The sequence below is a fragment of the Leopardus geoffroyi genome, chromosome B3 (assembly GCF_018350155.1).
Source record: "Leopardus geoffroyi isolate Oge1 chromosome B3, O.geoffroyi_Oge1_pat1.0, whole genome shotgun sequence".
In the NCBI taxonomy this organism is placed as follows: Eukaryota; Metazoa; Chordata; class Mammalia; order Carnivora; family Felidae; genus Leopardus; species Leopardus geoffroyi.
The window spans coordinates 38,316,130-38,338,881 of record NC_059337.1 but is presented as its reverse complement, the minus strand read 5'-3'; the positions used below and the strand labels follow the sequence as shown (position 1 = coordinate 38,338,881).

Sequence of the window (22,752 nt, the reverse complement as noted above, 5' to 3'; positions counted from 1 at the left end):
GGAAGGGAAGGAAAAAATAAGATAGGGAGACAAACCGTAAGAGACTCTTAAATACAGAGAATAAAACTGAGGGTTACTGGAGGGGAGGTGGGCAGGGGGATGGGCTAAATGGGTGATGGGCATTAAGGAGGGCACTTTTGGGATGAGCACTGGGTGTTATATGTAAGTGATGAATCACTAAATTCTATTCCTGAAATCATTATTACACTATATGTTAACTAACTTGGTTCTTTTTTTTTTTTTTTTTTTTTTTAATTTAAATCCAGGTTTTCTTCTGTTTGCTCACATGTGGGAGAAAAATAAGCCTCAGATGCCCTCTGATATCTAGTTACATTGGGTTTTTCTATAAAATGTCAAGACAGCAGCACACAGTTTTCTGCCCTGCCTTCCCCTCTGCACAGTCTGTTCTTGCCAGAAGTTTTATGATGGGGAGGGTGCCATTTCTGCTCTCCTCTTCCCTCAGTGAAATCATTCTGTCCCTGGTCTTTAACCCTTAAAAGACTGGGAACGGAAGGTTTTGATGTTAGGGCTAAAATATAAAGCCTCTGCATTGGCCTAGGCTGGAATTCAGGTGTGTTAGGAAGCCTTTAAGAATGCAGCAGCCCCGGGGGGTGCCTGCGTGGCTCAGTTGGTTAAGCACCCAACTTCGGCTCAAGTCATGATCTCATGGTCCGTGAGTTCGAGCCCTGCATCAGGCTCTGCGCTGATAGCTCAGAGCCTGGAGCCTGTTTCCGATTCTGTGTCTCCCTCGTTCTCTGCCCCTCCCCTGCTCATGCTCTGTCTCAAAAATAAATAAACATTAAGAATGCAGCAGCCCCAGCGGGTTCTGGAGTTGGCTGGGTGTTTCAGTTTGCAATGAAAAACAGCTCACGTTGCCTGCTTTTCCTGCCCTTGTGACTTTGTCAAGCATCCCTCCTAAAGCAAGGTACTTCCTGGCTACACTAAAAGGCCCCCAAGATGTTGGGTAATTAGATTCTTTTTAACTCCGACCCAACTTCACTCAGTTAAAGGTTTGGTAAGTCTGTCTGCAGACATCGGTGTAGACTGTGACCCCGGCCCTGACAAGTCAATAGGTTTGATCCAGGATGGTGCAAGGTTCTGGAAGAGACAGTAAATCCAAATAGATGACTTATCTCATCATAAAAGCCACCATCCTCTCTTCTAGTCCCCACTGAAAGCAACGGTGAAGTGGGCAGTGGCCTTAGTTCTCCTTGGACTTCAGGCAAGAGAAATGGTTTCCAGAGGTAGAATTGGTAATCACACTCCTTTCTTCTCCCTAACACTTGCTTGACCTCTTCCCACACCACGTGCACAGTGTAGTCCTGGCCATCCCTCCGCAGCCTCCCCCTGGCACTCAGTGCTGCAGGCTGTCAGGGGCTGGCCACTGATGCAGCCTGGAGATAGCCATCAGGAAGCGTCCCATGAGCCCTGCCGCGTGTTTGAAGGCATTGTTTGTGGAGTAAACTCCACCAGAAGCTTGCAGTCCTCACGGTAGGAAACTGTGTAGAGAGCAAGTGGCCCTCCTTCTGAGATCTCTGGGTACAGAATCCTTGAGGTGAGGCAGACTGGTCTAGAGCCGGTAGAGGCCCAGGGCGACCAGACAGCTTGTTACCCAAGCCTGGTCTCTGGAAGTAAAGGGGAGTGCCCTTACCAATGACACCAGGACAGTAGGTATGAGTGGGGCTGTCCCAAATAAATGGGCATGTGGTTACCCTACCAAGGCCAGTCCCTGTCCTTTCAGGTTCCATTTTGTTTGACAAGGAGTGATGTTTCAGATGCTCATGGGCACAGGCAGAGTGCAGGAAGCGGTGCCCGGTGGGTGAAGACCCAGCAGGGCCGAGCATTCATTTCCAGGCAGAAGGGGCTTTGGGGCATCAGCCAGTGGTCAAGTGTTACCAGATCTTCTGATTTTTTATTTTCCAGAGATGCCCCAGATCTAGATTTACATATGAAACCTCCCAGCTTTTAAAAGATGGCAACTAATTAAAAAATCTTAAAAACACTGTGCAGGCCAAGTACAACATCTGTAGGCTACTGCCTGTTTTCAACCTCCGGCCCAGACCAATTAATTGGTGGCTGTCTTCTGTGTGTTTGAATTCCGGCAACGGGAAGTTTCTTACGGAAGTTGCCCAGATTGACCACAAGCGAGGTGGGGAAGAGGAGAGGGGAGCTTAACTTGGCTTCCCTTGAGCATTCATTTGCACAATAAATATTTATTGAGCACCTGTTAATGTTCAAAGCACTCTCTCTGTTATGCCGTATTTTGTTTAATGTTTTGGGGTGAGCTGTGTCTTACTCACACTCTGTATCACAGGCTGTTGTGATTCCGTCCCCCTCCTCTGAGATTCTGACCAGGATGAATGCAAGCTTAACACAGCAGAAGTCCCCAGGAGAGGATCCTCATCTAAAGAAAAACCTGGGGATGTAGAAGCTGGAGCAGAGAAATCCCAGCCAGGGACACTTTTTCTGTGTAGTCTTTGAAGGTCCTACGAGGACCAGGAGGAAGAAGTCACTGAGGAGCAGACTGCGTTCAGCTTTGTATATAGCCGAACTTTGCATTCTGTGCTTAAGGGGTTAGATGACCTCTCAGCTGGTCTTTCATTACCAGAAAGTCCTGAGGCTATCTACTGTATACCTACTAGACTCCGCGGCCTCATACCCTTTCTAGTCTGTGGCTCTTATGTCTGATGGACCCCTAGCAGGTCCTCACTTATTTGTATTTTCTGGCAGCTGAATTTGTAGCCAGAAGCCCCCCAAAAAGCCGATTGAGCTCTGACTAAAGACTCTGTTCCCCTGGGGGGTGGGGTGGGATGGGGTGACGATAGCAGCTCTTGGAGAGACTGCCCTTGATGCCGTGAAATGTCACTCACATTTCCCGGTCTCCTGCACCATGACTTTCAAATTGGGGATAACATCTACTCCTAGGATAATTTGAGGCAACCGAGACGCAGAGAGCTTAAGTAATCTGCACCAGGCCACACAGCTGGGCAATGCGAGGTCAGGTCCTAGTTGGCTTCCACTGCTCTCTTGCCCACTATGCTAACCTGTTCGGTTTCATTTCCTTTTGTGTGTTCATTCTTCCATGTGTCTTTTATCCCCATCGTTTCAGGACCATCGGCATTCAAATGTTTAATAGCTAGGGTTTGTTTGTTTGTTTGTTTTTTGCCCTGTGTACTTGGCCAGAAGTAGGAATTCATCACCATCTGTGAACGTTTACTGAGCCTCCATGGTTTGTGTGGAATTGCACTAGAAACACTCGACCCCGGGGCTGGGTTGGCAATAAACTAGGTCTTTCTGCAGAACTTTTGAGGACAAATCACCAACGGGTTGGAAAGAATTTCCTTCAGGAATGGTGACACTCTATTTTTCACCTTGTTAATGCTGCCCCCCACCTTTGCTTCCCCCCCCCCCGCCCCCCCAGTGTCAGTCTTAACTGTGTTAAGTGCTTTTTCTGCTCAGTGTCCTAGATAAGAGGTTTCTAAGTGATGTTCCTGATATGCACCCCACCTACCCCCAAATCTCAGGCTTCTTGATGGATAGAGAATTAGACATCTGGTTTGTTTTGCAATAGGAGGCTGGGATAGGGGAGTCCAGAGGCCTGAGTTAATGTAGAGGCTGCTGGCCTCTGAAGACCTTTTGAAAACCACTGTGCTAAACGACAGCAAAGCTGTAGCGACCTCAAATTGTCAAGGAGATTTTGCAAAAGCCCACAAAATAGCCTTGTGATGCTCTTGAAAGGGCCCATGTGGTTCATCAGGTGGGCCCACCATGTTGCTCTGGAACACGGGGACATGTACACATGTGCAGGAACTCAGCGTCCAGCAAACCCAGAAGTTTCCTCCTGAGTTTGAACAACCTACTCATTTTCCCTGGCACGTCCCTTTACTCAATGGATCATTCCCAGTCAGACCGAAACTCCAGGCAGAACAGCCAGATCTCTGTGCTCCAGTCCTCGCTCCCCTGCAGGAAGGGTCGGGGGTGGGGGGGTGGGGGGGAGGTCTCTGCATACGATCTCTTCTCTACTGCCAACTTGAAGTTTATTGACCCACTTTGGGTTGCCTTGCCCTCCAGGGCTTTTCCCTGGTGAACTGTTGTTAGCATCAGTATCAGCCCAGAGTAGTACTTCCCTTCCCCCCCACCCCCCCGCATCAAGTAATGGGATCTGCATACGTTTTCACGTGAATTACTAAGTAGGTAAGGCATTAAGGTAGCAGACCGGCCGTAACTACTTTTTCAGGGAAATCTTTAGCGTGTATGCCTGTCACCCTCTTTTGGAACATAACACGGCCCATTCATGTTTCAATATTGGCTCTTTGCAGAGTTTGTCATGCGCCTAGCAGAGCAAGACATTTTTGACAGTCTGTTGGAACAATGTATGTCTGGGCGCCCTGCTTCTTTGCTGCATTTTAAAATCAGGTTTTCTGATAACTTTCCCATCAGGGTTTCGGGAATTTTTTTTAGATATTTGTATTGAGGTGTAAGGGACGTAAATCCATACTGAAAGTACATACTGAAAGTGTACAATTTGATGTGTTTGACATATGTGTGCACCCATGGAACTATCACCACAATCAAGATAATGAACATGTCTGTCACCCCCAAAGTCTCCTCCTGCCCCTTTGTAATTTCACCAGGCCCCAGGCAATCACTGATCTGCTTTTTGTCACTGTACATTAGTTTTAATTTTCTAAAATCTTACACTAATGGAATCATAGAGGATGTAATCTTTTCTTGGGGGAGGGGTCAGCTTTCTTTCCCATAGCATAATTATTTTCAGATTCTTCTGTGTTCTTGCCTGTTGCAATCATGAATTCCTTTTCACGGCTGGGTGATCCTTCATTGTACAGATGTAAACAGGAGTTTTGATCTTAATGTTTAAATAAGCAAAGAATTTCAGCTAAGGACATCAGAAGTAAGCCATCTACATAAAATGCGTCAATGGGGAACTTGTATGTTTGGGTTTTGTTTTATTTTTGTTTTTAAAGTTTCGTATGTAGGAGTATCTTATTAAGTATGCTTTGGAAGAGCAAATATTTGTATAGAACTCCTTTGGCCCTGAATTTTCACTTCATTAAATCTGTAAGTATTTGCAAGTAGTACTTGCCGAGCACAAAGGACTTCAGGTCACAGCCAGGAGCTGATTTGCTCACGAGGTTCGATCAGCAGATAGTGGCACCACGTCCCACATGCGATAGGGCTGTCGTGTGCGTTGAGACAAAAAACTGTGCCATCCTTGCAAAATTGTTGAAGTCTTGCCTCCCACAGTCTTCTTGGGGCCTGACCTCGTTTTCCAGCTCTTTAGAACTGGATGAGTTCCCTGCCTTCCCTGCTCTTGGTTCTTCTGTGGTCCGGCATTTGTAGTTTCTGCCATCCTGTGATTCCTGCCCAGAGCACTGTGTGATGGGGGTGGTGTGCAGGCAGGAGGTTAGCCTCACGGATTCCCTCAGCCTCACAAAGCCACGCACACGAGGTAGGGGTGGGAGTTCACCATGGCGGTTTTGTTTCCAGCATTTGGGCAGCCCCTAACAGGTGCCCAACACCGTGTTTCTGGGGAATTTGAAGTATGCTTTCTTTTTCATTTCTCTCAGGAGAAGGTCACTAAACAGTCTCTTATTTGTGCAAAAAGCCAGTGAGCCTCTAGCAGTCACAGATTGTCAGAGAAGGGACCTCAGACATACCTCATCCGACCTGTCCATTTTACAGATGAGTGCTGAGGCTCAGAGAGTGGGAATAACTGACACAGAGTCACTAATAGCAGAACTGGGACTTGGGGGACCCAGGCAACTGCCTAAGACCTTAATCTATGAGGGTAGGAACTTCAGGAGCACCTGGAAAAATTTTGGAGGCTTGGGAAAGAAGTTGTTCATCTTTCAGCCTTGGCTGAAAGCTGCTTGTACTATTAAAAAAAACAACAACAAACAAAAAACATAAATTGTCCCCAGATGTTTCTAGAGTATTCTCATGGCTCACAGTCTCCTGAGCTTGTCACCAACTTATCCCAGGAGTAAGTTGAAAATTCAGGGGTGAATGATCTGTCTTGTTGGGCAGTATTTTTGGGCACATGAATGAAAGGTGATAGCATTTAGTGTATGAAAGATTGGCGTTTGTAGCCTCTCGTGTGAGCCCCTTGACAGCCTTCCTAGATAGCACTATTGTCCCAGTGAGGGAATCAGCCCTGGAAGATAGGGCGTCTTACCTAAGGTCACCCAGGTGGCAGAGAGGAGCCAGAGTTGGGATCCATGTCCTGGTTCCCAGTCTCCTCTTGTTTCTACTTGACCCCCTTCAAGGCAAGTGGCTGTGCAGGGCAATAGCATGACACAGTGGGAAGACCCTGGGCTTTCATGTTTGGAGTTGAAGGTTGATTGTGTTCTCTTGCTTGCTGTGTGACCTCGTGGTAGAATCTTAACCTCTCTGAACTTCATTGTCTTTTGAGAAGTAGGATTAGAGGCTATTCATATAAAGTACTTAGCAAAGAACTTGCTTATAGAAGATAACTGGTCAGTGTTGTCTTAATGAAGGTGAGGCAGGTGTGGGAAAAGCAAGATGAAGTGAAGAAAACATGCCTATAAGGCAAAAATGAGGGCAGATTTGTACAAACCATGGGGTGCCCTTGCCCCTCCTCTTGCACCCAGATGCTTAAATGTTTTCTAGTTTGGTCCCTGAGTCCTTGATCCTTTTCACAGTTAAGAAAGCTTTCTTGCACATACTAGGGCCTTGCCCATACTAGGCCCTCAGTTAACATAGACCTGCTGATCAAGCCCTCTCCCTGTGGCTGCTCAGAGCAGCCATGTGTACGTCTACAGTCTGTGCAGACGCTATTAAAACAGGACAGAATCCTGGCATAGGTAGACTTGCAAGGTGCTGTTCGGGCCCAGGGCAGGTGGTCAGTCTGTGGAGGTGGGACCTGGACGTGAGAGATGGTGCTGGGGCTGGTTGTGCCATGGCACCAGGGCTGATGGGAATTAGTGCAGACCTGGGGGTGGGAGGCAGGAAGAGACATTTCTCTCGGTCAGTTAGATGCAGTCTGAAGTCCTGCTCAGCTATTTGCGTGCACGTGCGTGCGTGTGTGTGTGTGTGTGTGTGTGTGTGTAGAACATCCCCATTTAACTAATGGATGCTCTGAGCCCAGCCCATTCCCCCTGCTGGGAGAGCCTGCAGCCACCCAGTCTCAGGTTTGGACTTTTTTAAAGGGTGTGGGGGTAAAGTTGAAAGTTGGGTCGGCATTTGGAGAACCAGCTTAACCCCCTCCTCTTGCCTGATGGAGGGGACAGAGAACCTCGGATACCTCAAGAGGTGGCAGGGGTGATTCAGGACTTTGATCTTGCCTGACGCATGAAGCAGCTCCCTGGTGACAGGCAGGCCGAGGTTTGAGGCACCCTATTGTGGGGCAAGAGAACTCCCAGGAACCTTCCCTCTCGCTCCACTCGGCCCTGTGAGTGGCCCAGCCTCCTGCAGCCCTTCCTGCTGCCCTGTTCCTTCCAAGGAGCCTGTTTGAGAAGTCTGTGATTCACTTCCCGTCTTCAGCCCTTGTTTAATATTCCCTCCATTGTTACCAAACAATCCAGGCCCCGTGGCGTGGTGTTCTGCTGCTCTGGCCAAGGAAGGAGGAGAAAGAGCTGTTTAAACGGCCCAGGGAGATGGGCCCCTGGCTTACTTGAAATACAGGCCTTGATAGCACTGGGGCCCCAACAGCTGGAGGAGTACTGGGTGCAAGAACGCAGTCCTGCACAGCAACGGCTGGCTCTGGCCTTCCTTCTCTTGCTGGGCGCCCCTGCCCTCTGTTGTGGTATTTGCTGCTTTGCTAGCCGACAGCTGTGATTTCCATTTTGGGTCCCAGATAATTTGGGATCATGGATTCACACCAGTGTTGGCTCAGAAGGACCCTTGGGTAGATACTGTGCTCTCCTGAGCCCCAGTTTCTTCATGTGTAGGGGAAAAGCCGGGGGGCGGCTATGAAATGGCTGCCCTTTAGAGCCCTCCCCACCTCCTACCCCTCCTACCCCTCCACACCGCAGTCGTGTGGTTCCTGAGCCTGGATGATAGTACGAGAGGTCATCTGTGTGCCCTCCGGTGTCCGGACGGATTTCCGCCAAAGCCGCCCCAGGTGTGAGCACGTCTGTGGGCCATCACACTCCCTGTGCGACCTCTGACTTCGGAGGTCAGCGGTTCCACGGTCTCCCCCACTGTTCTCATTTGAAGCCACCTTCTCTCTCAGCAAGTTGTTTGATATCCACATAATTCCTTCAGATCACGTCCTAGCTGTGACTGCCGCAGGTTTGCTGGCATTGGGGGGGGGGGGGGGGGCGGTTGTTTGTTTCCCTTCTCACTCACAGAAAGTCAAAGCCTGATGTTTTCTCTCACCCTCTCCGCAGTTGTCCCGTTTCTGGTAGAGAAGAAGGGAATTTTGGTGGCAGTCCTCCATTTGATCACGTATTTGCTCTGCTTCCATCGACAATTCAGCTTTGGTCCGTCCGAGGCCTGCGTGCCTAGTGGCAGTAAAGGAACGTGGCCACCTTTAAGCTACTTTCGGCTGCGAGTGTGCTCCCGTAGGTATGTGGGATGTCAGTGCTTAGAAGGCAGCGAGCCACTGCAGATGGATTGACCCCATCGTTTTATGGCAGCATACTATACTCGGCCCGGGGGTCTGTGTGCCTTCAACTCTGCTGACTCTACAGCTGATACAATTTACATTCAACAGACATTTGTTTAGCAGATTTATTGCAAGGCCTCCTAACTAATGACTGCCCATAGTCTTAGCCACCGATGACTTCGTGTGCCTGTCTGTCTCTCTCTGTCTCTGGTGTGGCAGGGGAAGTGGGAGGAACTTTCTTTCTCCAAAGCATTTTAACTCCCGCACTTCCCCACTGGCGGCTTCAGCGCCGCAGGTGGGCTGTTTTGACCCGCATCTCTCAAGACGAGCTGTTGGCAGGGGGCTGCCTGTGTGGCTCAGTTGATTCTGCTCAGGCCACGATCTCATGGTTTGGGAGTTCAAGCCTTGCCTCGGGCTCTGTGCTGACCATGGGGAGCCTGCCTGGGATTCTCTCTCTCTTCCATTCTCTCTGCCCCTCCCCCCCTCCCTTGTGTGCACACTCTCTCAAAATAACCTTAAAAAAAAAAAAAAAAGAAACAGCTGCTAGTTTACAGAATGTTTCTGATACTAGGTCTCTGGCAGTAATGTGAGGCTGTGGATCCCTCTGCTACGGGGCTTGACGTCTTGATTGGGTTCATAAGTCTGGGGTGCAGCCGAGGTTTTTGTTTCCTACATCTTCTGATGGTTGATGCCCAGAGGAATAATTCCATTATCGTGACCTGCTTGTGAGCAAATGTAACATGTAAGCCAGTGCTCCATCCGGGGTACCGGGAAAGCTAAGTTGGGTCTCCTTGCCCTTGAGGGGCTCCTGTCTTCATTGGGAAGAGAAGCCAGAAACGCATGGAAGTTACTTAACCGCACCAGGCCCTGGGTGCTAAGTGCTGAGGTAGGTGAGTATGGGACAGTAGAGATTGAGACTTTGAGGAAGGAGGACCCATAGAGGGCATTCTGCAGAAGGAGCCACAGAATGGGATAAGTTTTGATCTAGAGGCATAGTGAGGCCTGTCAGAGGGCTGAAGAGAGTCTCTGGACCCACGTGTCTTATTGGCATGCTGCCACTGGCTGCAGATCTCTGGCTCCGGGACACAGAAGCCCCGTGTTCAGATGCTGTGGCTGCAGCATGTTACCTCTGCTGCTTGGGCGGGTTAAGCACTGAATTTCTGGGCCTATAGATCAGGCCTTGACACCTCTGTCTGCTGTCTGCGAACTGGGGGTCTGACGAGGGGGTGAGTGGGTGGGTCCCAGTGCGAATCTTGGCTGGGACTGGGTGGGCTGATCATGGAGAGAGTGGCAAATGCCCAGGACTTCGTCACCTGGAAGTCTTTCTGTGCTCCTGCCTTGCTTGAGATGCAGCTTTCAGCCAAGAGCCATTCAGTGGCAGGCTTTTGCCACTCTGGCATTTTAAGTGCTTGCCTGGCTCTCTAAAGTCCTTCCTTGTTGGCTTGGAATTCTTATCTTCCTGCCCATAGGGGTTCTTTGCTGCCTTAGATGAAATTGCCCCCAATGAACCCGAACCTTTTGTTAAGGTACAATAGGAAGTCTGTCCCCTTAGACAGAAAGGAATGCTAATTGGTTTATTATCTGTCCTCAAGATTGGGATGCCCAGAACATACAGACACCCATTCTTTGTTACAGGTTAGATGCAAAGTGCTTCTGTGAGCTGGTAAAGCTTTGGTCCAGATAGGAGGAGAGAGTTTGTGGAAGGTCAGAGATTGGTGGCCTGCGAATGCTGTATTTTCTATGTACAGAGGTAGCCATTTAACTTCATGGTCCTTAAACTGACTTTTTCTAGACCTGTGATCATTTTCCACCCCTCCCTCACTTCCAGCTCCAAACAGGGCAAGAGTTATAAATGTGGTTAAGACTGAAACACCGGGAAGTTCCTTTTCGAGCCCGTATTGTATGGTATCTTGCTAGGAATTGTAACATTGGAGTTGGAGCCAGCACTGCCTCTCCCATGGAATGTCCCCCGCATTGCCCTGTTTACCCTTCACATGTTCTCCAACATTAGTGACATTGTTTTATCTCCCTGGCCAGTGACTCATAATTAAGGAAGTCAAAACCGTGCAATTAACACAAAACCTCCTTACTTGCCCTCTTCACCTCTGCCCGCCCTCCCCCCCCCCCCCCCCCCCCGCAAATGCCCTAGACACGAACACCAGCCCGATGTTTTCTAGAAGTCTTTGGAAACTTTGATGTGTTTTGATAGAATGAGGCAGCCGGTTATTATCACCATCACCTGGTTCCACTTGTTTAACCCCAAATGTCTGTGAGAATCTTCTCAAAAAAAAAAAAAAAAAGAAAAATGAAAGAAGAAAGACAATCCCACCCCTAAACGTGCAGTCTGCCCACAGGAAGTGATTCACGGGGCTCTATTCATGCAAACCTGATGGGGCAGGAGGTGGGAGGCTGGGAACTGGGTCTGGGAAAAGACGGCCCGGAGAGGATACTCAGACCTTAATGGTTTCTGCTTTGTGGAAGAAAGTGAAAAACAGAATGACTAAGAGTCCTGTAATAAGAATTGTTTGTTTAGTGAAGTGAGCTAATATTGAAGTTCACTGGCAGATAAGACAGGGGAAATAGCAGTTGTCAGGGGAGGTGACTCTCTGGTGCCCTGCCCTTTTTATTTTTTTAAGGAGCAAAGATATTTCTCAGTCTTAAGGCATTTATTAGTGGAAGGTCAAGATCTGTACTTGAGCACCCCCCCTCCTGCCCCCATCCTGCTCCCTCTTACCCGCCTCCCCCACATCGTACCCTTTGCAGAGACAAGGGTCTAAGCCAAGGTAATTATCTAATAGTCTTTTTCTTTTCTTTTTGCCTTTTCCCCCAAAGTTAGATTTTGGAGGCTAGTAAAGATCTTTCTTTCCCTAACTGGTCATTTTTGTTTCCCCACCTGGAACATCACATTGTCCTAGAGACAAGGAATCCTTTCTGTTCTGGTTGTTTCTGTCCTGTAGATAGAGCTTGGCATTTTATCTTTATTTTGTCTTTTCCTGAATTGAAATACAAATCCATCCATTTCCCAAAAGCAATTTGGGAACAGAGCCTACAAGTGTTGGTCATGTGAACAGCCCTGCTGTAGGACAGGGCTGTAGGAGGGCCCAAGGCCCGAAGCACCCAAGAGATTAGGAAGAGGTATCTAAACACACCTGGATTTATGATTCTGTTTCAAGATCCCTGTATTTTATGAGGTGAGCTTTGGGGGTGGGGGTTGTAACAAAAGTTGGGCTGAAATGGGCTTTTTGCCTTAAGCCCATCAGAACATTTCCAAGGGCTGTGAGTGTCCGGAAAGGTCTGTGAGTGATCTCTTTAAAAACAAACAAATGATCTTCAGGCTTAATTCCACTCGGAGTGAATGTTAACTGGCAGGGTGAAATGGTGATCCAGAAAGTTCTGTGAATCCTGGGAACTACTCTTTTCCCTTCTTCCAGTAACCAGAGACCAACCCAGATCTCTAGCCTCTTCCAATTGTGACCTAAAGTCTCTGGGATCCTGCTGATCCCCAAGAAAAAGCACCCCTACCCCGTCAAGCTGGTGCTTGGAGAAAAAAAAAAAGCTTTCGAAAACCAAGGGTGTTAAATAGATTTCCAAAGAAACCTCCTCCTCCCCGAAGACTTAACTACTTTCTTTGTGTGGAGGAAGAGAGGGAACAAGGACAGCTGTCTCATCAGAGCCCACGGAGAATCTGATCATTCTAACAGGGCGCACATTGTGTTTTGAGATCATAGGAGCTGGGTTTGGGGTGTAACAGCCAGATTCAATGCCAGGCACTGCTGCTTGTCTCTCTAGGTAACTTTAGGCACATCCCCCAACATCACACGAACCTTTTACCTGTAAAGTGAGAGGATACCCACCACACTGGAGGGAGAAGTGCCAGGTAGACACCTGCTGTGAGCTGTGAATTGTTTCTGTCCCCCACCCCAACCAATGCCAAAGCATTTCTGTAACCCACAAGTTCTCAAGGGACCCAGAAGAGTGAATTCGCCCCCAGGGGGACATTGAGCAATATGTGGGGACACTTTTGGTTATCACAACTGGGGCTGGGAGCAGCACTTAGTGGGTAGAGACCAGGAATGCTGCTAAACATGCTACAGTACACATAATAGTTCCCACCCCCTCCCCACCCCCAAAGAATCATCTGGCCCCAAACGTCGGGAGAGCTGAGGTTGATAAACAGTAGGGCTCGCCTTCCAGCCGCATGTTGAAAAGGTCTTGGTGTACGTGTGCTTTACAGATGATCATAATTAAGCTGAGCTCTTTCCATAAATCAGCCTTCTGTTTTTCCCAGGAAGCGCACATTCTGTGCCCACCCTTGGCCCCTGGGGAGGAAGGAAGCCCTGAGGTCCTGATGATCTCCATGTGTTTCCCATAGAGTCTGGCCCCTCACAGAGGGCAGGCGAGGTGTTCCTCCTTTGAGAGTCTGCCCAGGGTGCTCTTTGAACCTCTGGGGCCCACACGGAGGGCTCATCTGCAAGGGGTACTCATCACAGACCTGAGCAGACTGCCTTGGAAGACTGGTAGGGAGAGGGGAGCCCTAGATACAGTGCAGAGAAGTGGAGAAAAGTGTAGCCTCTGCTCTGGGGCAAAGCACTGGGGGCTTCAGCCTGGCATTTTATTGGGTGTTCACTGAATTTGGCAGCCCGAGGCATCGGATATTATCCATTTGCAAGTTCAGATGGAAATTGAGTTGTTCTTGGTGGAAGTGGTTCAGTGACTGGTGTCAAGGGTTGTGAAATCCTGGTTTGAACTCCTCGTACACCAGTCTAACCTGGAACATTAAAAAACATGCTTCTACTTTCAGAACCTACCGAGAACGCTTCCGAAACTGGGCGAGAGCATGTGGTCCCTGTGGCAGAGCTCATAACGAAACCTCAGTTATCCAGAACCTACCCTACCACAGCCTTCATCTAGCCGGGGTCCTTCTTTACGGCACCAAGTGACGACAACAGGCTGGTGTTGGGAATGTTTTTTATTTAAACTCCAACCACCAAAGAAAACTCTGCAAGTGTCTGGGAATAGTATATTCCACGTATGGCTCAATTTTTGGTTTGTTTGTCACTTTTTGTGTTAATATAATTTCAAGCCTCAGAAAGTTGTCGTGGTAGGACAGGAAGTACGGTATTCTCCCTTCACCAGAGTCATCAGTTGTGCTGTCCTGCTTTTGGACATTAGTCCTGAAGAGTGAGACCTTCAGGCCGCTTAAGATGCAGTTGCAACAAGGAAAGAGTGACGTTTGATTGTACTCGACTTTCCAGGGTGGGAAAGTGGACGCATACACATTACAGACTTCATCAGTGGGGAGGCTGGCTCCGGTGAAATGAAGGCTGGAAAGCCATCTGCTCACTCTGTGTTCATTTGCTGGGTGACCTGGAGGTGCTTAATCCATCATTGTGTTTCCTCAGCCATGAGAGGAAGGGAATAGACAAGACCCTCTCAAGGCTCCTCAGGTCCCAGCTATGTGTAGTTCTCCACAGTGGGTTTTCAGGCAGACATCGACTTAGCCAGAACTTCAGCTGACCAGGACGCTTTGTTCCCTGAGTGTTAGGGCTCTGTGGTTTGTCACCCGCAGCCAGGAATCTCAGCACAAAGCCCCCGGCAGAAGTTCTGCCCAGAACAAAGGATGCTTTGGTGTTAGCTATGTTTACCAAAGGGAATGGATCCTGGGTGAACCCCCAAATCAGATAACCCTCTCAGCAGGAGTGTTTTCTGGGCTTTCTCACTTGCTACTCTGTCAGATCGTTGTCCTGGGTTGTCCATGGCACGGAAGAAGGAAGGGCATGTTCTGATGGTTGCGTGCTAAGAAGCAGCAGAGAGGTAAGAGCTCTCAGGCCAAGTGGAACCAATGAAAGGGGACTTTTAAAGTCTCCACAATTTTTTTTCTGCCTTCTGAGGTAGATGGTCTGTTTCTTAGGCGGTCTGCTGAGTGAGCATATAACCCAAACTTGAAGTCACTCAAACCTTGCTTTTATTTTGCACCAGAAAAACAAAACAAAAAAAGAAAACCCACATATAACGCAAAGCTCAAGGAGAGTATAGTATAGGGGCCCCTGGGTGGCTCAGTCACTTGAGCATCCGACTCTTGATTTTGGCTCAGGTCACGATCTCACGGTTTGTGAGATGATACCCCAAGTTGGGATTCTCTCTCTCCCTCTCTCTGCCTCTCCCCCTCTTTCTCTCCCTCTTTCTTTCCCTCTCACTCTCTCTCAAAATAAGTAAGTAAACTTTAAAAAAAAAATATTTTATTGCAGGTGAGTAGACACATGGCTTGATTGTTGTCAGAAGAAGGTAGGGGAAGCCTCATCCCACTGGGGCGGGAGGGGAATGCCTCAAATGTTCAGCTGCAGCACCCATGTTCAGGGGAGTAATGGGCTTGGGTGTAGGTTTGTGGTATAACTAGCAACCCCAAGATGGGAAATAACCCCTTTTTCTTACACTAAGACATAGCAAATATTAGGGGAACAATGTAAAAGTACAGAATAAATTGAGTTGAAAGGGATACCAAAGGTTTGGTTTTGGGGGTTACTGTGCTAGTTGAGTGACTTCAAAAAGTTAACATTTGGTTTAGTAATTGGGGTAAGTCCACACGTAATGCAAATGGATTCTAAAAGTCTGTAGGTAGGTGGTTCTCCATAAACAAAACCAGTCCTTCTGAAATGGTCACCTCTTCTCTTGGTGTCATATTCAAGGTCAGGAAATGGTCCTTATGCCCCATTTAGAGTCCAGAAAAGAAGTGTCACACCTTGGGCCTAGGCAAAGTTGGGAAAGCTTGCAAGCACTCTCTCTCTCCATCAGGATGTGAGGATAATGATACCTGCACGTTTATCTCAGTCAGCTAGCGTTGAGTAACAAATGCTCCAAAAGTTCAGGAGCTTAAACCAACCATTGTTTGTGCGGACTCATGCTTCTGTTCCTCGCATGGGCTTGGTGCCTTGTGCAGGTCTGGTTCTGTCTGTCCCCCCCGTGTTAGATCCTGGGCCCAGGTGGAGGGGGAGCTCTGCTTGAGGTGAGGTGTGAGAAGAGACCAGCAGAATCACATGATGGCTTTGATCTCCTTTGCTCCTGTTCTGTGGGCCAAATCTGGTCCATAGCCTGGCCCGAGGTCAAGGGCTGAGGAAATACACTATACCCACAGTTAGGAGGAGCGTCCAGTAAAGGGCAGGGATACAGGCAAGGTGACTAGTTCAATCTGCAGTGGTCATCGAGGGACCAGCACGATGCCTGGCAAGTAGTAGTAGTAATAACTTCGGTCACTATTGTTGTTATTACTACTTAATGGGCAAGTCCAAAAAGAAAAGTTGTCTCTGAAAGAAGCTAGAAAGGTTAGTATTGTGCATGTTAAATAAACTTGGTTTCAACTGGAATAGGATGATGTCAGTGAATTTGCTTTCTGTTCACTTCTTTGGCTCATGCCTGGAAATGTGACACATGTGGTCGTGTTCAGTCAGTATCTGCTGAGTGGTAAGAGGTCAGTTTCCCTGATTGGCATGCAGTGTGGGACAGCAGAAAAGGCACTGTTTACCCTCCCTCTCCTCTGGTTCTCAGCACCGGCCTGGGTTTGAATCCTGGCAGTTATATGACTTGAGGCAAGCCCGGTAAGTTCTCTGAGCTTGGTGAAGGCGGGGTATACTGGCGCGTTGCCATTTTTGCATTCTCACGTAATAGCAGTGTGCCTGGCACATGGTTCATGCTGAATAGATCTTGGTGTGCTTCTGGAACCTGTGTGCTCTGTTCCCAGTCTTCTCCTGGACCCCCGTGTCCAAATCCTCTGATGTTTCATGCTGTCCCTAGATGGCTATGGGTAGCAGATCACTGGCAACAGGGGATGTGAACGGCATGTGGCAGGAGGTGGGCCCGGCCCCACCCTGTCCCCCGGGAATGCTCTGGCCGTCTCTACCTTACCGTCGGCTCTGGGCTCTGGCATGACCACATCCTTGGCTATGGCTCCCACCACCATTTTGGGATATTTCACGGGTCCCACTTGGAGCCAATGGGAGGAAACCTAATTTCCTGCCACAGGAAATAGTTCGGCTGGTGAAGAATATATTTAAGGATTAAAACCTCTGTCAGACGAGCTGGAAAGGGTTGCTGGAGAAAGACGTGGAGGTCTCTCATCAGGAAGCCACTGGGTGTGGGAAGAGATCTCCATCCTAAACGGGGAGGAGGCCCAAAGGCCAGTTCCTGGGACTGTGCTCTTAGCCTCAGCAAGTAAGTGGTTTTGGGCTACAAGGAAGGGCTGGGTCAGGGAACAGAGCGGGTCATAAATAGATCTTCTCCTGCAGCGGAGCATGTTCGTGGTAACATCAGCTCAGAATTAAGACCTATTTATTGGATTTACTTAACATGGGCCCGCTGCCCTGTAAGCTTGGGAGGGTGTGTGCTGGACACATCAGCTAAATTAGATCCAGCAGCTGAAACTCCCAGTTCACTCTTATGACTCTGGTAAACATTGGTGAGGATTTTGAGTGGGACAGAGGGAGAGAGGAGAAATCCTGCCAGGGCTGGCTCTGGGCGGCCCAGACCCCGAACCAAGAGGAGTAGCTACAGATGCCTACGGAGAAGTGAACGAGATGCCCTCCCCGTTGTACGTTTGGGAGTCGTATGGCCCAGAAGCAGGGGCATGGGCCAGATGATTTCTGGAAAATACTGCCAAGCCAGACTGGTGGTCACGTGCTCGTGAGCTGGAGACAGGGACGGTCTCCCTGCCATCAGGGCCCAGCCTGGCATCCAGGATTGCTGGTCTTTCACAGAAGCCCGATGCAGACTGCTGTGTGATCCCAGGAGAGGAACCTTACATCTCAGACACACTGATATACAGTCACTACGAGCCTTGCCTTATAACCTGCACAGCACTGTGCACAGGCTGTGCTGAGAGTCAAAGAGCACAGAAGCCTTGAGGAAATGAGAAGCACCAGGCCAACTGAAGCCTGTCCGGGGACAGCCAGGCTGTGCACCCACTTGGCAGAGCAGGGGAGGGGGCGGTGTTTTTGAGTTTCCTACCGTGTACCTTACTTTTGCCTTACTAGAAACAATAATGACCGTAGATGGCTGCTGGTTACTGTGTTCTGACTCCATGCTGAAGGCTTTCTGCACCAAGTAGCACTTAGTCTTTCCAGCAATTGAATGGAGGGGCTTACATTTCAGATGATAAAAAAAATTAAGACCAAGACCTTAAGCAATTTGGTTAAGTTGATATGGTTATCGAGCACAGTCTTTGAATCCAGGTTTATCCAAGTCCAAAGCCCCAAAGCTCTTGCCTTTTATTATTATTTTTTTTTAATAATGGGTAACCTACAACAAACGGCACGTATCTTAAAGTGTACAGTTTGATAAATGTTGACATCTGTGTATACCTGTGAAACCAGCACTGCTATGGGGATAGTCAACATAGCCTTTAACCCATAATAAGCCCCCACTCCCATCCCTTCACCCCAACCCCAGGCAACCACTGGTCTGCTTTCTGTCACTCTGGAGAAGTTTGCATTTTTCCTTTAAGTTACTCTGTAATTTGACATCAACAGAATCACGTCTGGCTTCTTTCACTGGGCATGAGCGTTTTTAAATTCATCCGCGTTGTTGCGTGTATCAACAGTCCGTTCGTTTTCATGAAGTGGTGGGTGGTGTGGCTTTGTGTGGATACGTCCCAGTTTATCCATTCACCTGTTGATGATAAATGTTGGGTAGTTTTCAGTTTGGGGCTATTGCTGGCGAAGCTGCTGTGGACATTTGTACACAGGTCGTCCAACGGACAGATGTTTTCACTTCTTTTGGGGAAGCCCTTAGTGGAATGGGTGGATGTTTTGGACTTTTTAAGACACTTGCAAACTGTTTTCCAAAGTGGTTACACCATTTTACATGCCCACCCAACAACATCTGAAGTTGTAGTCTCTCCGTGCTTTCACCAGCATGTGGCATGGTCTTTAATTGTAGCCATTCGAACAATTACGAAGTGGTGTTTCACCATGGTTTAAATTTGCCCTTCTCTAATGACGGGTGATGTCGGGTATCGTTTCGTGTGCTCATTGACCATCTTTATACCTTTTTGTGGAGGGTCTGTTCAAATCATTTACCTGTTGTTTTTTGGTTTTTGGTTTTTGTTTTGTTTTTTACAGTTGGGTTGTTTTTCTTTTTCTGAATTTTTTTTTTTAACATTTATTCATTTTTGAGAGAGAGAGAGACATAGCATGAGCAGGGGAGGGGTAGAGAGGGAGACACAGAATCTGAAGCAGGATCCAGGCTCTGAGCTGTCAGCACAGAGCCCGACGCGGGACTGGAACTCACAAACTGTGAGATCATGACCCAAGCTGAAGTCAGATGCTCAACCCATTGAGCCACCCAGGCACCCTTGTTTGTTTTCTCAATATTGAATTTTCAGAGTTCTTTATTCTGGAAACAGGCCCTTTATCAGATGTAGGCTTTGCAAATATTTTCCCCTAACTTAGGGTTTTTTATTCTCCAAACAATGCCATTCAGAGACCAGGAGCTTACGTTATGATGAAGTCCAACTTGTCAACTTTCTTTTTTAGTGGGATGTGCTTCTGATGTGGTATCTAAGCAATGTGTGTCTACCCCAAGGTCACAGAGATTCCTCATGTATTCCTTGTGTATTCTCCTGAAAGTTGTGGTTTCAGGCTTTATCTCAGGACCCATTTCAATTAATTTTTGCACAGGGTGCAAGCTGTAGGTTGAAGTTCATTTGTCTCCCATATGGACATCCCATTGTTCCAGCACCATTTGTCAAACAGACGGTCCTCTGTCCACTAAATGGTCTTTGGACCTTTGTTGAAAATCAGCTGCCCATATATACGTAACCATTTCTGGACTCTGTTAGGCTCCACTGACGTGTTTATCAGTCGTTTGCCATTACCGCACTGACTTGGTTACTGGGCTTCCCTTGATTTTTAAAAACTCATTGATAAATAGTTCGTGTATACAGTTGAAAACTTCAAGAAGTCTTTCCTCAATTTTTAACTCCCATTAATTTTTATTTCCAAAAGTTTTTTTCATAGTTTGTAAATGTTCCTGTTTTAGGATTGTAATATTTTCTCTTCCTGAGAGTAGTTTTTGTTTCATTTTGTTTGAAGGTTTTTCTGCTCCCTGTATTGTCTGAGACTTCCTCCTCACCCCCCCCCCACCCCCTTATTTCTGTCTCTGTGCCTTGTGTTAGAAGTGTTCTCTAAATGGCTGAGGGTTCTGGCTGTGCATTCATATTTAAGAGTGAAGCGGTAGAAAGCAGATTGAATGCTCTGTTATGTGTTGGCAGGTAAGCTCCCCTATATATATGGTGAGCTGGCAGGAACCGGGCTGTTTTGTTGAGCGTTCCCCAAATATCAGTATCGCATGTCTTAAGGGCTGAGCTGTTTAATTTCTCCACAGGTGGGGGTCGGGGGCACGGGCCTGCCCGTCACAGTCCTGGGTGCCGAGTGAGCAAGACATCAGTCACGACATCCTGTTTCCAGCCCTCGTCTGACCTTCACCCCTAGCTGTGCCCTGGTGGCCCCATCCAGAGCCCTGCTCTCTGGTTCATTTTCTGCAGAGAGTAAATCTGTCTCTCGCCGGATTGGGGGGGGGGTCCTGTTTGCAGGGGCTCAGGGTGGAGAGCTGATCTGGCTGCCTTTTCCATAGACTTTAAACCCATCCTCCTGTTGGATCCTCCTCTTGAGAAGTGTATGGTGCCTCCAATTCCTGAGTCTTTCCCAGGTTCTGAGGCACGAATGGAATCACTTTAGTTGGCTTCCTCTGACAGGTGCTTGGTTTTAGCTCACTCCACTCTGACGTCTGTTCCCATATGGCCACGTTTCCATGTCTACACTCTTCTTGTTATCTTGGGCACAACAGAGATAGACGCATCCTTTCAGGTTGTTGTATTTAATGGAAGGACATTTCTTACCCTCTCCCTCCCTCCTCCCCTCCCTCCCCCTGACCATCCATTCCTCACCCCTCCCTTTCTCCTCTCTTCCTTCCCTCTACCAGCCTCTTCTGCCTACCCCCGTAGCCCCTCCCCTTTGCCCTCTTTCCTCTTTCCGCCCCCCCTTCCTTCTTCTTTGCCTGGAGCCTCCTATGCCAGAATTCTTCAGGGAGACAGCCAAGCATTTTATCCTCAAGAGAAAACAGCCCATGAAATGCAGACAGGATCGGATGTGGAATTGGCAAACTGAAGTTTTCGACCTACCGATGCAATAAACCTGTCGTCCTCCTTGATGCTCCTTCCCATCCCTCAACTGCAAAAAAACCTACAGAGACCATATCACAACCCGCCCCACACCCAGACCTTGGCCCTAGTGACCCGTATTGTGTCAGAGTTGCACGTTTACAAGGTGGTCCCATTTCTACCTACTCCACGCCCTTTCACCCCTTGCAGGCACCTGAGCAGGTGTGAGTTCCTGGGTCTACTCCAGTCTCTGTCGAGTGAGGTGTTCTGGTTCTGGAGGTTTCAGATGTTAGGGCTGTGTGTGAGGGTCTTGCCTCATCAGGAGTGCTCAGAGCATCCTGTCCCCTCTACCTCCCCTTCCTAAAGGCTCAAACTGGGGTACAGAGTTGTCAGGAACTTGGCCTTATGCTCACTGTCCCGGGCTGTCAGCTGCATGAAAGCTGAGACCTTTCTCTTGTGTTGTCCTCCATTGCCCCTGCTCTTCCCCTGTATTATTATTTTTAAAACCAGAGGGTCACCCCCTTGGATCAACCAGGTGGGAAGGGGAGGGGCTCCCTCCATAGCCCCGGTCCTCCCTCACTGCCCACCTGAGCCTTTCTCCAGGGCCTCCCCCTGAAGAGGCTGCTACCACGTCCAGCTCCTCTTAGCTGGGGCTTTTGTCAAACACCAAAGAGTGAATGTGGCCACTTTCCTCACCTACGGGCACCTAATTGGCTTTGCTAGAGAATGGGAGCAGCTGAATAACTCGGTCTCCACTCATCACTTCCCACTCTCCCTTTCTCTCCCCCCCCCCCCAGCCCTCGAACTCACCCCATTTATCTAGGGCTGCTGTAATGTGGAATAATAATGTTCACTGACCTCCAGTGGAGACTGAGCTGTGGGTAGTGGGTGGGGGGAATGTTTCATTTTACAGATGAAGTAGCTGAGGGTCCCAGAGACCTCATGACTTGCCCAGTGTTGTCTCCCAGCTGGGAGAGGGGAACCCCATCTTGACCCCAGGCCACATGACTCCATATCCGGTAGTGTTCCTTCTCTACCTCGGGGGCGAGTCCAGGCTGTTCTCTCTTGTTCTGCCTGGTAATTACCGGTTTTTGGCTGGAGGGGTTCCTTGGTCCAGGGCCCCATGGGAGGGAGGTAATTACATCCTTTGAGATGCCCTTCGTCAGCAGCTCCCCGTCAGTCCCTGTGACCAAGGCTTGTGCTGACCTTTGTCCCTTCCCCGTTCCCAGGCCAGTGGCTTAGAGAGTTTGATTGGATTCCTATTTCTTTCTCTTCGGTTGGTGCTTCTGGTTGCATCTGGCTAGGCCTTCCCTCGCGGAGTGCCCGTAAATTGTTTATTCAGGCAGATGGGTGCCCTCGGCCCTGGAGCGGGGGGAGGGAGAGCTTGCAAATGATTCTCTACTGCCCCCCACCCCCAGCTATTAAGAAAAGTCATACCCACTGACCAGTGGGGTCCTAGCATGGGCCTTCTTGTAGGGAGAGTAGTCCTCTGTTGTGTACCTCTTTATTCACATGCACCCATCTCCCCCCACTCACTCTCCACCCCCATGGCCCCTAATCTTGTCCACGCTGCCAGGATTTCATGCACACACACTCAGCTTAAACATCTCAGGGACTTGCTACGGCTTTTAGGAAAAAGGCAGAACCTTTTGTCATTGCTCCCAAGGCCCTGCAGAGTTAGCCTGCCTGCTCCCCTGCCTCATCATATGCCCAGTCCTCTCCCTCTGTCCTCCCCAGTCGCTCTGGCCCTTATCCTTCTCCTGTTCCCTCCCTTTACCATATTTTCCACCCTTTTCAGGGCCTTCGCACATGTTCATCCCCCTACTTGGAATGCCCTCCTCCCATGTCCCTTTGCCCAGTTAGTTCTTCCTTGTCCTTTAGACTTTCAGGCCAACCATCACCTCCTCAGAAATGCCCCCTCCTGCCCTTCAGCAAAGCAAGGTCCCCAGGGTCACATACTCTTGTAGTTCCCTGTGCTTTTCCTTCAGAACACTCACATAGTTTGTCATCGTAG

At 48.8% G+C, this 22,752-nt stretch overlaps 1 protein-coding gene across 4 annotated transcripts in view; it reads left to right on the top strand.

Annotated features, from left to right (window-relative positions):
• Nucleotides 1-22,752, top strand: part of SMAD3 (SMAD family member 3) — a 118,712-nt gene that overhangs the window by 68,016 nt on the left and 27,944 nt on the right. Inside the window, exon 1 of one of the 4 annotated variants that reach the window (XM_045449340.1) lies at nt 16,632-16,795. The exons of the other annotated variants lie outside the window; for them this stretch is intronic. The gene's annotated coding sequence lies outside the window, so the exon portion shown is untranslated. Of the gene's footprint in view, nt 1-16,631; nt 16,796-22,752 lie in introns of those variants that run through there. 4 annotated transcript variants of the gene reach the window in all.